Consider the following 14,065-nt stretch of genomic DNA (forward strand, 5'->3'; position numbering starts at 1 on the left):
ATTAAAGACAATCTTTTTGAGGTTTTTAAGAAATTTGAAGTCAGTTTTAATGTTAATCCAAGAGTTAATGCAACATTCATTGCCCTAATCCCCAAGAAAAGGTGAAGCTTAACACCTAAAGGATTTTAGACCTATCAGCTTGGTGACTAGATTATACAAAATCTTGGCAAATGTGCTTTCAATGAGCTTTTGTACAAGGTAGGCACATAACTGATCAAATTTTGATAGCCAATGAATGTGTGGAGGACTTTCGAAGAAGTGGCCAATAAGAGTTTGTTTGTAAATTTGGACTTAGAGAAAGTTTACGACTTGGTGGATGGACCTTTGTAGTAGAGGTACTTATGAACTACAACTTCAGAGAAAGATGGTGTAAATGCGTTTTGGGGTGTATAAGCTCTTGACATTACTTGGTGTTGGTTAACGGTGTCATAAGGGTTTTCTTTCCAGAGGTTTAAGACAAGGTGACCATTTATCACCCTTTCTTTTCACCCTTGTAGCTGATGTGCTTAGTCACTTAATTTCAAGAGATGAAGAGGAAGGAAGGTTGGAGAGTTGGTAGGAGCAATCTTCTGATCACCCATCTCTAATTTGTTGATGATATAATAATCTTTTGTGATGGAGATGAGTTGAGGAAGGTGAGGAATCTCAAAGATTTGATCTTCTCTTTTGAAAGTGTTACCAATTTGAAGATCAACTGGACCAAAAGTTGTGTAGCGGGTGTTAGTTTGGAGGATAGGGTTGTTGAGGCTATAACAGAGTGTTTAGATTGCCCAGTTTCTTCTTGGCATATGTCCTATTTAGGTTTCCCTCTTGGTGCAAATCCTAAAGAGAGTTGGTTTAAGGATCCAGTGCTGGAAAAGTTTGAAAAACAATTGGCTTCTTGGAAGAAGAATTACATCTCCTTGGGCGATAGATTAGGGCCACTTTTGTCAGCTTACCAGTTTATTTTCTCTCCGCCTTTAGAAATCCCTATTAGGGTAGCAAAGAGGTTAAAGAGACTGATGGGGAATTTTCTTTGGGAACCTAGGAAGAGGATCGCTTAGTAAGTTGGGTTTTGGTCTATAGGAATAAAGAATAGGGTGGTCTGGGCCTAAGAAATTTAGTATGTAAGAATACAACTTTGTTGGACAAGTGGTTTTGGAGGGGGCCCTGTGAGAGAGGGTCGTTGTGGCATGAAGTTATAGGTAGCATACATGGTTACTCAGGTAATGGTTAGGATGCTGACTTGTCTCATTAAGTTACTTTGGCATCCCTATGGAAAGCAATTTCAAGGATCCTCCCTCAATTACTTCGTTATATCAGGTAGGATGTTTGTTCTAGGCATTTAATAAGGTTTAGAGAAGACATTTGGTTAGCTAGTTCAGCCCTTAAGGATTTATTTTCTTCTCTTTATTCAATTTCCCCAAGGAAGAATGAGATTGTGGCTAGGTGTCTTTCTTTTCTTTTCACCCCTATTTCTTTAAATTGGGACTTGGGGTTTAAAAGAGGTCTAAGGGAAACAGAATTGACTTGTGTGGCAAACCCTTTGATTCTTTTGGCTGATGTTTGTCTAAACTCCCTTAAGTCAAATGAAAGGATTTGGTCCCCTTCTCCTAAAGAGTCCTATTCAGTTGCTTCTTTCTTCAAAATCCTTTCCTTATCCTCTTCCTCTCTCACCTTTCCTGCTAAGGAAGTTTGGACTAAGCCCATCCCCTTAAAGGTCTTTGTTTTTTGCTAGGAAGTGATCCTTGTGAAAGTTAATACTTTTGACAAGTTTTAAAAGAAAAGGCCTTACTTGTGCCTGTCCCCAAATTGGTGTTATCTTTGCAAATCCAATGGTGATGACGGTTTCCACCTATTTTTATCTTGCCCTTTTGACTACAACTATTTGGTGTTGGATCTTCACCATATTTGGTTGTAAGCATCTACTACCAATAGAAGTCTTTCAGCTATTTGAACCCTCAATCCTTGGCAGGGCAATAAAAAAGTGGAAGGTTAATGTGGAGGTGCATTAGGGAAGATTCATTATGAACTATTTGGAAGGAATGGAACTTTAGAATCTTCCAAAGAAGGGAGAGAAGCCTCTCCGAGCTAAAGGACTACATTTTGATAAGGGAAATACACTGGTTGAAAACAACAAAATTATCCCAACTATTTTTCTTTGATGACTTCTGGAACAACTAGTCAATGGTGGCTAGAACTTCTTTCTCAAAACAAAGTTATGTTGTAGTTGGGTCCCTCCTCCTAAGGGTTTTGTTAAACTAAACTTTGATGGAGCAGCCAAGGTAACCCTGGCCCCTTTGGCATAGGAGAAATCTTGAGAGATAAGGACAAAAACATCTTAGTGCTATTCTCAAGCCTAGTCGGTTTAGGAGACTACCAAAGGAGAGCTTCTAGCTGCTGTATAAGGGATTCAGATAGCTAGTCAACTTGGTATAGAAAGGCTAATAATTGAAGGGGATTCCTAGGTTGTTGTGGGGTGGTTGCTAAATCCAGATTCAATTGTCTAGGGTTTAAGAGATTTTATAAAGGTGGTTTGGTTAACAAGAAATATGAGAGTGAGGATCCATTGGGTAAGAAGATCGGAAAATGAAATGGTTGATTTTCTTGCAAAACAAGGGGTTAACAAGGACTTTATATTTTGGGAAGTTTTGTAATTGTGTACTACCTCTCTACTAGCGGTTTTCTGTTTTTCATGTAATTCTGATTTTCTTTAGAGTGAGGCTGCACCTCGAGCTTCTCTTTGGATTTATGTGTAACAAATCTCTCTTTGATTAATGAATTATTTTCTCAATTATCAAAAAAAGAATTGCTCTAACTCAAACAATTTTATCTTTTCAAAGCCTCTAAAAAGAAAAAAATCATTTCTACTTCTTTTTAGATTTTAAACCCAAATAGCATCTTTTTTTACTTTTTAGACATTAGACTTCAGATTTATTAAACACCACCTAAATAATATACAAAGTACAACATTGGCAAAAAAAGTCGAAATACCCTCATTTCACATGTCAACCAACATGGGGTAAAGTTGGTGGTCTTCTATGTTTTTGGAAATAGGATATGTCTCTACTAGCTAGTGTTACACCAAATTTGACAAATTTTTAATTTGTGAAATTCAAAATAAAGGGCAATGGAATCATTAAATTTTGGTATTAGTATATGGTCACGGGGCCATCCTCAAGTATTCTATTTACTATGATCACTCCATTATTATTTTAGACCCTCAAGTTAAGAAGTTGGCTGGTTCTACCCTATTTCGTTTTCAGCCAATGTGGACTAAAAACAAAGAATGTGAATAGATTACTAGTGAAGTTTGGAAAAGTTAACAAAAACTTAAAAAGTAGAATGAAGAATTCTTTGAATTTATATGATAAAGATTGCATCAATTAGAGGCTAAAATGGAAGATATTGAAACCTCCCATTCGAACCCCATCCAAACTAATAGATTTAACAAATTACGAGTATAATATATGGTTGTTGAGAGAAGAACAATCATGGAGAATGAAGCTAAGAAAATTTTGGTTACAAGAAAGGGATTGAAATACAAAATATTTCCATTAGACAACCTATCAAAGGAGAAAAATAAACTACTATGAGGGAAGTAGAGACCTAACGGGGAGAGCTCTAGAAGAATATTGGGAGTAATCAATTTAGAAATTTAAATGGGATCTAACAATTAATCTTACCACAATTTTTTGAAGAGCAAAAGCAATATAAGGCTACTCCACCAACCATATTGGAAGTATAAGAAATTGTAAAATATATGAAATCACATCATCTCTGGACCGAATGGGTTCTCTCCCTATTTTTACCATAAATTTTGACATGTTGCAGGGAATGATGTGTATTAGGTGGTTTTAGATTTCTTTACTTCAAGTCACTTTCTAAGGGAACTCAATTGCACTAACTTAGTGTATATTCCAAAAAGAAAATTATAGAAAGTGTAGCTCAATTTAAACCTATTAGTTGCTACAATGTCTTATATAAAATCATAGCTAAATGCCTAGTAAAAAAATTGCAACATCTTTTACCAACTTGGATCTCTAAGAATTACAGAATCATTAAAAGTATTGATAATATCATACTAGCCCAAGAGTTAATATTCAAAATGAAAAAAAAAGCAATAAAAAAAAAGGATTGGGATGGATAACCATAAAATTGGATGTGTCAAATGCCTATGATCAACTAAATAGATATTTCATCCTTTAAGTCCTACAAGGCATGGACTTCCCACCACATCAATGCAACATAATATTCATCCTTAGTTTTTTTTGTCAAAGTTAATAGAGTCTTATCATAGTTGTTTAACCTAAATTTTGGCATTAGACAATTGGATCTATTATCCTCTTATCTATTCATTTTGGCCATGCAAGCCTTTACAAGTCTCTTTCAGAGTTCTAAACAAGCAAGCAACATTAAGGGTATTGTTCTAGATAGAAATCCTCTCCCAATCACTCATTTACTATTTATTGATGATTATTTATTGTTTTTCAAAGCAAATATGAACATGATACAAGTTGTAATCAACTAGTTCAACAATTTTTTTTTTGGTAAACAATTAGTTTAGAAATTTAATATAATGTTAGGAGAAAAAATTAATAAATAAAAAAACTCTCTTATTTAATATCAATATACATAGGAGAAAGAGAAAATTGATACTTCAGTAGCTTGAAAAATGATAATATCTTTTCCTTTATCATTATCATTCTTCACTTTCAAAGGAATGCTTCTTTTCCCTTTATGCTCGTAGAGTCATAATTTTAGGAACATCCTTTCTTCTACCCTTTATCCTTCTTTTTTAACACTATGAAAGGTGTCCATTGCCTTTCCTTTACCTATAGGTTCCTTGTCATCATTTTTCGTTTATGAATGAATATTAGGCTTATATGTCATAGTTTTTTGTCTAGTAATTTGAGTATCCACAAAGCTAGCCTTAGAAACCAATACATCAAATGATTGCAGTTCTATTGTGCCTATAAAGGTAGCAATCTTTGACAAGAAATTGTTGGTACACAATTATATCGTTGAAGTTTCCTTTAATTGCTCAGCACATTGAAGATTCATGTTTTTTCACTATGTAATTGAAAATTTTCTAATGTGCTAAACTCATTTATACTTTCATTTGGCCTTAGTTGTGCTTCAACCAAGTTTATAATTAAAACAATCCTCTTAGAATTCATAAACTATGTAAGAAAGTACATTGCATATCGTCCCATGTGATAATTGATCTTGGTGCCAATTATGTGTACCAAGTAAAAAAATGCTCCTTTTAAATATGGTACAAATTATCTTATTAATAAGGTATCACACATTACTAATTCACCACATATAAAATAGAAATGGACTAAGTGTTCATGGAGAAAACCTTTATTCCATCAAAGTTTTCAAAGTTTGGCTTTTGATTTCATGAAGGAAATGAGAGCATATCATAATGGCCAAGATATGGTTTCTTGTACCCAAGGATTGGTGGCATTAGATTCGTCTAGAATTCTTTTATTCCCTTTACAATAAATGCCTTTAGATCTAATTGAGGAGCGGGAGAAAGAGTTGATGTTGCTTGTTGAAATGAGTCCTTAGCAATTGTATTTGCTTGCCACCAACTATGCATTAAGAGATGCAAAATTTGCATCTTTTTTTTTCCATCTTTCATTGCATCCCTTGAATTTGTTCTTCTAAATTTGAGGTGCTAGTCACCATGATTGGCATGAAAGTTGACTCAAATTTCTTCTAAAGACATAACAATATTTTGTAACCAGGATGTTATTTCATCCATAGATTCTTCTTCCTGAATAGAAGATTCGAGATCTTTATGGATTAGAAAAACTTTTGAAGTGACAGATTAACTAGTCAAACTTGAACTTGAAATGGCTTCAAAAACTTTATTGGGCATAGTATGTATATATACCCTCAATTCAAAATAGAAACTAGCCTCTTTGGAAAACATGTATCCATAAATAAAAGTTCTTTTTTTTTTAGCTTGCATGTTCAATTTTGCTTTCTTTGACCTTTTTGTAGTAAAATTAGCAAGGGAAATGGGAGCAATGCTTTGTGGCTTCCTAACCATATAAGTGGAAACTAGAAATTTTTTTTGAAGTTCCTTCTTAATCTTCTTTTCAATCTAAGGAACCAATGACATGGTGGCAGCACTAAAGGGATTTACATTATATGAAGGTTTTCTTAGCCCCACATTCTCTCTTTTTCTATATAATTGAGTTCAAGGTAGTGGACAATTACCTTTGGTGTCGTGATTTCTTTCTGTATAGGTATAACATATATAAGGATCATGCATGAATCATCATTGCATTTTAGTTTTATCCTATTCTTTCATTTTAACTTCCTTTACCATAGATGAAAAGGAGAATGGATTCCATCAGACATGCCAAAATTATGTTAGTGGAAAATTTCTAGTATAATTTCTCAAATAACATAATTCATCTAATTAGACTAATAATTGGGCTTTTTGATATTGGGTAATTCCATCTAGGAAATCACATACTTGTTCCTTTAGTTACATCTCTGCTAGGGGCAAAGAAACCTCCTAATTCTAGTTTAGAAGTACAAATAAATATAATAAATTAAGTAGAATTTTCTTACAAAAAATTTCTTCGAAAACTTTGGTTCATATTCATTCTTTGTTAAAGAGAAAACCAACAAATATAAATAAATAGGGATCATAAGTAACTAGAGGTGTAAATCGGGCCATGCTGAGCCCACAACCCATGGCACGAGCCCAAGCGAGGCCATGCTATGTCGCATGCCTTGGGCTGGGCAGGCTATAGGTTGTGTTGTGTGCCTAGGCTGGGCGACGGGTCAGGCCTTGGGCTTAGGTTGAACTGAGCAAGACTTTTTTTGACATTTGATTTTCTTTTTTCATTTTTTACTAAGTAAAATGTCAAAGTGATACAAACTCTAGGAAAATAAACAAAATACAAAATAGACAAGAAATTGGAAAAAATATAAATTTTATTTCATTTGGATTTGAACGATACAATGGATGAATGAAATATTGGAAATGGAATAAAATATAAAAGCAATATGATAAAATTATAAATTGAAAATAAAAATTAAATTGTTAAAAAATAACAAATAATTTAAATAAAATTGAAAAACAAAATTACGATAATTTTGGAAAATTCTATACAATTATTGAGTATACAAAAAAATATTGACTTCATCATTTTTCTTTTAAGTTCCACTTGCATCTCTTTGACCCAGATCATCATTTGCTTATGGTGAAACATCATGTGAAGTGTCATTCCCTCCTTTATCCTACAATCTATCCTCATCACCTAGTCAATCTTTCAAGCATATGCACATGTCCAGACTTTCATCATTCATTCTACTTCTCTTGTCACCTAGCACCCTAATACCTATAGTAAAACAAAACTCCAGTAGAACTATAAACATTAGAGGGGTTAGTAGATCATGTGCCATGGCAGCAAATATATATTGTATATATACAATGATAGGTTGCCTCAAATCTATGTCCTCCTTAATTTGATAAATTGTGACCATGCTTAAATTTGTGATTTCTAATGATAGATTCCTTTGATTTTAACAAGTGACAATAATTCCTTAGGATGCAGATAACATCTAATATAATAGTAAGCAAAAAATAACCCAACTCGTCGAAAGGGACATGCAATAATGTATATTGCAATATTTTGCATGTAATATTTCATAATAAATTTTTAAAGCTTCATCTTCAAAAAATACACCTTAGGAGATTTTCATTTATGGATTTTCTATACAAAGTGTCATTATATACTTAAAGTGAACAACTTGATGTTGTACATTAGCCCTTCTTCTAAGATATATTAGGATAATCCCATACTACAAATAATTGATTATGGGTGCCATCTAATTTGTAGTTTCTTCTTCTAATTGGATTGTGATAAAGTTCACAATTTTCACTTTCCTACATCTTTCATTTATGGATGGAAGGATACACTTTTCACCAATAGTAATTTGCAGTTCTTTTTGTTCCAACAAAATTAACATTGTGACAACTTGGCTCATGCATCTACTTTGTCACTTTTTATTCTTGGTTTATAACCAATAGAGATGTTGGTGAATTGAGCCACAAGTTCTTTGTTTTTTTTTTCGAAGTAAGGGATTAAATTCAAATGCTTAGACCCATATAATTCATTTAATTGGTTAACAACTAGTTAAGAATCACCATACACTTGTAAATGTTCAATGTTCATCTCTCATGCAATTTTTAACCCAACAATAATTGCCTCATGCTTGACAATATTATCTGAACATAATGATTCTAGGGGGAATAAATAAGGAATTAACTCCCCTAAAGGTGTGACAAATATAATTCCTACCTCTGACCCTTGTTTTGAGGAAGCTTCATCAAAGTAAAGTTGCCAAGACTTTGCCACTTTTACATACAAAACCTTTTTGTCTAGGAGATCCTTTGATAACTCCATGTCATTAAGAACATGATGAGCTACTAGAAAATCAGCTATTGCTTTCCCTTTAACAATCTTTAAAGAATCATATTTGATCTCAAATCCTGAAAGAATGAGAGGCCATTTGATTAGTCTTCCTATTAAGACCATCCGGGAAAGCAAATATTTTAAGAGGTAGGCTTTTGAAATTAATGTGATTGGGTGTGCAAGAAAATAATGTTTAATAATGTCTTATTTTTAGATAGCAAATGCTAACACTAGGCACATTTTTTTTTAATTGGGGAGTAGTTGATTTTTGTTCCTACTAAGGTTTTACTCAAATAGTATATAGCATTTTCCTTCCTTTCATCATCGTTTTGGGCTAACAATGCCCCTAGAAAATTTCGTAAAGCTAAAATGTATAAATTTAGAGCCTTTCCTTTTAGGTGCTACTAACATAGGAGGATTTAGTAGAAAATCATTTTGACATGTTTTATCCCATTGAAAAGGCACATTTTTTTATTAACCTAGAAAATAACTAGCATCTCCCAAAAAAATTGGAGATGAACCTCCTTATATATGCCAACATTTCTTGTAAACCTCATGATTCTTGTAGACTCTAAGGAGGTGGCATCTCTATAATTGCCTTAATTTTTACAAGATCAATTTTAATTCCTCAATGTTGCACAATGAATTCTAGAAATTTTCTTGAAACCCCAAATGCACATTTCAAGAAGATCATCTAGGTAACGATCTTTTTTTTTTTCTAGTTTTCACCACTAGACCTTTGACATAACATTTTACAATATTGTGAAGTATATTATTGAATATGACTATCATGGCTCATTGGTATGTAGCTTCAATAATTTTCAAGCCAAAGGGCATAACTATGTAGTAGAATATCCCTTTTGGAGTTTGAAAAGTAGTTAGTTCTTCATCTTCTAGAGACATTTTAATTTGGTTATAACCTGAAAATGTCAGACAATGTATGCCCTTAGCTCCAATCAGAATGATGTAAATTATGACATTTAATGTAAATGAATAAAGTACATATTTGATTCATGTTATTATGGTGCATTTTTGTGTAATACCCTTAAACTAGACATATGTGACTCGTGTTAGTTTAGAATCTTCACAGCTGTTGGATAGATCTGGGGAGATTTATCCTGCCAAGGCTGACATTGATATGCTGCCAAGTTGGTTGGGGTGGCTTTTCTCAGCTGTCAGGGTGAGACCTAAGGTACATGCAGTGTGGGTTTTCTTGAAACGCTGAACCAGACCAGAATTTCAGTAATGCCCTGGACCTTGAAGATAGATAGACAAAACTAGAATGCTACACCTGACACCTAGACTCGATTATGATACTACACTAATTGTCGGATTGGGTTGTCTTTGATATGCCAATCAGTGAGATCCTTAGAGGGGGTCAAAACCTGAGTATGTTGGGACAGTCCGAGAATTCATCTGAGTGGGTGATCATAGTGATAGGATCAGCCCCTTTGTCAGACAAAGTGACTGATCGGGGATGAACTCTCTCTGATGGAAACTAAAACTGTCGACATTCGATTTCAACCGTTGAAATTTGTTTTGCAAAATATATATATATATATATATATATGTATATTATGGTTTCAAAATGTTTGCAAAAAGTTTTAATTCTTGGGATCCATGAGTGTAGAGAGTGCAACACTGTACCTTACAGCCGAGGGAGAGGTCATTTCTTGTCGGGCAGTGTTTGTTCATTATGGGTTGAGAGGTTAAGTGTAATACCATTGAGGGTAATACCTAATGGGCTAATCTTGCATCTGCCCACAGTCCTTGAGTTTTTATAAGGTAGCTTGACTCGAGGACCATTTAGTGTAAATGTTGGGCCCATTAAGAGCCCATGGTGATGAACTCAGGGGTTCATTGTCTCCTACGGTGAATTCGGCCATGCCATGTAACAGAGGCTGGACTGAACCCATGTGGCTGATGTGTAGATCAATGTTTGGGTCCCACGCCATACAAGGATATCTAATTGGGCAGCAGTTTGGAGGGTAAGTTAGCAGATGGACTTAATGGGCCTAATGCCCAATTCGAACTGGCTTAATGAGATTAAATAAAAGAGGGCGGTTCTGGGATTTAAATCAGTAGATATGATAAAGGATTATCGCTATCCACTCAGAGAGTCCAGATCCAAATAAAGATTTGGATAAGGAAACTCCTTATTAGATAAGGAGGGTTGATCTTTATCTACAGATAAGATAGGGGATTATCCTTATTTCTTAAAGGTGGTCCAGATCCAAATACAAGATTTGGATTAGGAAACTCCTAATAGGATTATGAGAACCTATCTTTAAGGCTATAAATAGGGGAGCAGGGCGAACTCTCAGGACACACATTAGAAATAGGAGAGCAAGGCTATAAATACACTGCACTATCTCCTTCTCTCCTACTCTTGCCGACATACCAGCTCAATCTCCACTTTTGGGAGTGATCAAAAAAGGGTTCTTGATATTACCATTTGGCAGAAAAGGTAATCTGAAGTTGTGCTCACTAGCCCTCCATCAAATTTTTGCTGAAGTATTCGATTCTTGTTGAAGAACCATCCTGTTGATTCTACTTCATCCTGCACCGTGTCATCTTCGGTGGAAGCAGTCTTTGGATCTTTCCTTGGGTGTGAACACCTTCATTAGAGGTTATTACTATTTCGTATCAGGTATATCCCTCCACTCCTTTTTGGTTTTAGATCTGGTCTGGTTTAGGTTCAAGATTGATCATTGAAAATGCAGTTTTCTGAAATAGGGAATGTGATTCCCATATGGGAGAGACAGAAATTTTTGAAATTTTTCCCAACCTACCTGCAGAGTTCGATAATCCCTATGATGGATCTCTCATCCCTTCAGTGGTATCCGAGCCAGGTTCAAATCTTGAACCAAAATTAAGCAGATCTGGAACTGCGCAAATGGGCAGAAGGCGTTCTACCCGATTTGCGCAGATTAGCATTTTTTGGGAAATTTGTTCCCACATTTTGAGCGATTGATCTGAAATTAAATATTTATAAATATGAATTGTATTTAAAATTGTTCTATATGTTTTTCTTGTTTTTGGGCTCTTCGTACGGTGGAGATCAAAATCTTCAATGGCACAAGAAATCTGCACACATGCTGTTCTTTTCATTCTTGGCCTATAATTTTTTTTTTAGACAGAATGTATAGGAATTCAATTTTGATGTAATATTAATAGAAATTAGGTTTTCTATTTTATTCCATTCAAAGTTGAAGCAGAAAGCGTAAGGAGGAGATTTTCGCAGATTAGGATTCGACTAACTGCGATTTGCAATTTTGGAAACTGCTTGTTGCGATCTAACTTTTGTTTTACAGCATAGCAGTCCTATGAACAGCCCTCCTACTGATTCTTGAATGTCTTGCATCAGTAATTTAATTTCAGATTATATTCTTGAATTAAATCTTGAATTAAAAATCGAACCCTAGACCCATTTGAACTAGATTGGACCAAACTGGTTGGACCAAATATGTGGTTTGATCGGGGCTGTTCTCAACCCTAATTTTTCATTCATGGGACTAGGAATTGATGGTTAATTGCAAGATGCAATTCAGCCCACACCTGTAAAACCCATTTTAATATGTTATAACTACTTTAGCCCATTTCAGCATAAAAGCTATATGGGCCGAACTGCTTTGCAATTCAGCCCATATACCTAGATAATATTAATCAATAATATTATGAATCATTGTGGGCTTTAATCATGGGTTTTACAGTTATTTAATTGATTGGATCAATTATGTTTTTCCTGCATATGATGTATGGATGTGTGATGTGCAACGTTCATGGGTCGTAAGTACTTGGCCCATGCTGATGCGATAGTGGCTCTTGTGCACACCATGGCTGAATGCACATCATTGCCATGGTGTCCTCAAGATCATTGGATGATCTCCCTTTGTGGTGGGCCCCACACCTACCCAAGAGGAACTGTACGGAACCCTAGCCGTTTAGGGCCCACCTAAATCTGGCTTTATGAAAGTCAGTGGGAGTCACTTTGGTTTGACCTAAATTAAACTAGGGCATAATATTTCGTTCCTTCCATTGAAATATGTGTGCATTTGATTGGGAGATTCATATGATGAACTCTCTAAAGGCCTTCCATCATTAGCCTGAAGATGGGTCATTCAGTAATAAAGAAACACACCATAAAATTGGGCTATCCATTTGCTGTTGGATCTGTTGGATTGTTTCATACGATGATAGGGGCATCATAGACCATTGGTGAGCACTCACTGGACAAAAGGGTTTAACCTAAAATGGCAATGAACCTTGTCTAACAGAGGCCAAAGGGAAAGTTCATAAGATGAGTGGATATGATCTTTCACAGAAAGGTGGTGGGGTTATGCAGCTAAAACAATTGGCTCCCTGCACCCTATGTGATTTTCCACATTTCTAGAGACATAATTCGTAGCCTCCATCATTGAGATGGGAGGGAAATCTCAGAAATGAATAAATGGAAATGGAGCATAGATTAAAAGCCATATCTATGTATATAACATGAATCAAATAAGGTTGTGGACTAATATTTGTTTTGCCCTTTATCAGAAATGGCAAACGGACAATTCGCTAAATTGTTGGATGAAAACAAGCTTAAGGGCCCTAATTACACTGACTAGTACCGTAACCTTATGCTGGCCCTAACGTCCGAGAATATGAAGCATTGGTAGCTAAAAACTCAGCCCCGGAATGTCCTAATGATAGGGCTTCTGAGGCCCGTAGGAAGGACTATCAAGAATGGGAAGAGAAAAATTCCCTTGCCCGTTGCTACATCATAGCCTCCTTAGATAATCCGATACAACGACAGTTCGATCAGATCGAATTGTCCAAGGATATCTTAGAATGTCTAAGGATGATGTATGAGGAGCAGAATCGTTCTACTCGTCAGAAAGTCTTGAAACAGTTCATGACCATGCAGATATCCAAGAACTAGCAAGTTCATGACCATTGCCTTAAGATGATGGGATATATCAATGAACTTGAGGCTCTTGGATCCGGGCTTCATCATGTTGCCAAGGTGGATGCCATCTTAAATTCTTTGCCTCCTTCCTTCAATCAGTTCATCATGAACTACAACTTGAACAATCTAAATGTTAGCATCCAGGAACTCAACAATATGTTGCAGAGGGCCAAGGAACTGATAAAGAAGGATGAGCCCATTGCCATGCTTGTTGAATCTGGCAAATTGGGCAAGAAGAAGAAGGCAAAGAAGAAGCCTCAGAAGAGAGTTAGCAAGACCAAAAGGCAGAGGAATGACAATGCATCAGATGTTTGTCACTTCTACAAGCAGGTCGACCACTGGAAGATGAACTGTCATCAGTACTTGGAGACCAAGAAACAAGGTAATTTCGAATCCTTTGTCATAGAAACCAATATATTGGTAACTTTTGCTTCTTGGTATATTGACTTCGGGGCTTCAACTCATGTGTGTAACTTACTGCAGGGGTTCAGGACAAGCAGAAGACTGAGTGGTGGAGAGGTGATTTTTACTTGGGGACTTCTACAACTGTTGCAGCTACAGCTATAGGGACAGCTATAACCATAGGGACTGTAGAATTGTATTTCAGAGAATGATCAATTACATTAAAAGATTGTCTTTATGTACCAAATTTGAGAAGAAATTTGATTTGTATTTGAAAACTGTG

Source organism: Nelumbo lutea, chromosome 1, assembly GCF_056320005.1.
Source record: "Nelumbo lutea isolate HS-2025 chromosome 1, American lotus-T2T, whole genome shotgun sequence".
Lineage (NCBI taxonomy): Eukaryota > Viridiplantae > Streptophyta > Magnoliopsida > Proteales > Nelumbonaceae > Nelumbo > Nelumbo lutea.